This window comes from Beta vulgaris, chromosome 2 (genome assembly GCF_026745355.1).
Source record: "Beta vulgaris subsp. vulgaris cultivar EL10 chromosome 2, EL10.2, whole genome shotgun sequence".
NCBI classification, from domain to species: domain Eukaryota; kingdom Viridiplantae; phylum Streptophyta; class Magnoliopsida; order Caryophyllales; family Amaranthaceae; genus Beta; species Beta vulgaris.
In genome coordinates, this window is record NC_079203.1 from 5,284,728 (window position 1) to 5,286,760 (window position 2,033).

Below are 2,033 nucleotides of genomic sequence, written 5' to 3' on the forward strand. Positions count from 1 at the left end.
TAACCACTTTTTAGTTTCTTTATCTCACTTTTCAGTTTCTCTCTACCTTTAGTTCCCTCTCATACATATAGACTTCTTCTTTGGTTTTCTCCCAAAATAAAGTGAGTAAACTAAAAATAGATGGAGGAAGTAAGATATTATCTATTAAACACACGTCATTTTGAGGGTTTTTATAGGAATTGGGATTGGCTCAAGTGGTGATATTTTCCATCTTCCCAAGAAAGATCTAGGGTTCAATTCGTACCCGAGCATTTGCTTGGGATCTAAAGGGGGATGGGGGTGTCTGGCTTGTAATGGGTCTCTCGGTGGGGGGTCCTGTGCGAGGGCAGCCTATAGAATTTCTCCTTACCATTTTTTTTAGATTTTTTTTGAGGGTTTATATAAGAAAAATTAGATGGGTAATAAATCAATGATATATTTTAATAATGTCAGAACTAGTGTGTGAATCTATAGTATTGAGCTCTGAACTGCTAAACATCACCCAAAATTACTTAAAATCGCCTCGGACTTACCAAACATTTCCAACTTTACCCCTTCTTTTTTTTCTTTTCTTTCCCCAAATCATCACCTCCTGCCACAATCAGCCCATCACCACCTCTAGCCCCCCACCGCCCCCTCGTCAACCACCCATATTTCAAAAAAAAAATTGGTGCTAAGGGGCAACGTTTGGCCAGGATGTTCAACACATGGCCCGAACATCTGACCCGGACGTTCGAGTCATGGGTCGAACTTCTGGGCCAAACGTTCGACCCTTAGCCCTAATTAGAATCATTTTTTTGTACGGCGTGGGTGGTGGCAAGTGGTGGCGACTGGCAGTTGGTGGTGGCAGAGGGAGGTATGTGGTGGTGGGTGGGGGTAGGTGGTGGTGGGGGCAGCGAGTGGTGGAAAAAAGAGAAAGATAAAATAGTAAATTTAAAGTAAGATTAGGGCGATTTTAAGTAATTTCGGGGCGATGTTTAACAAACTCCAATTGAACTTTGTGTCACAACTGACATAACGAGTTGTAAGTAAAATTATGATTTCCAATTGTACTGTTATTAGGTTATTATTATACTTATTTTTTTTCTAGGAGTTATATATTTCTCATCAAATTAATAGTACGCTACATTTCATGTAAAAATATATTTTTCATCTTTGTAAATGGTCGTGCATAGCATGGGTGCTATACTACGAAGTTATTATCTTCTTTCTCTTTCAAAAAAAAAAAAGTTATTATCTTCTTGAGATACCGAGATGTATGGTTTACTACTTTACTTATCCATTGCATAATTTGAAAAATTATTAGGATTTTCTGTCCCAAACTACCTTTAACTTTCAAGTTTTTGCGAGAAATTACCTTATAAAAAATTTGTTGTCCCAAACTACCTTAATTTCACCATTTTGTTGTTGACATCTACCTTATACTTGTTTCCTGCGCTGACCTTTTTTTTCAGTTTTTTTTAATGTCATGTAATATCACTTGACCTCTTCAAACCTTTTTTTCATTTTTCCCACCATATTTCCCCCATTTCCCTATACGCTCTATCGACGCTTTGTAGCATCAATCCACCATTAAATGACTCTTATACTTAAACTAAAATTGAAATAATCACCATCTCAGTCTCCTCGAATCTCAAGCAATATCCACAAGGGTAACTATGTTTTCTCCCACAATTTTGAACTGGAAATAAAAGAGTCAATTTCGGAAACCAACATAGGGTAGCTTTCAACAACAAAATGGTAAAAGTAAGGTAGTTTAGAATAATAAATTTTTTATAAGGTAATTTCTCGCAAAAACTTGAAAGTTAAAGGTAGTTTGGGAATTGGGACAAAAAAATCGAAATTATTATTACTAATTGAAAGTGTAGTCCCAAATAGAGATGACCAACAGTGCGGGCCAATCCAGCCCAGCTCACCTAGTGGACCGGGCCCGCAAAAGGCCCGATCCAGCATAGCTCGAACTGTGAAATTGGTAGGTGGATCATGGACCAATTTCTTGGGCCCAGCCCACTAAAGCCTGCTACTAAAACCGCCTAACCCGGACCACGAAATCG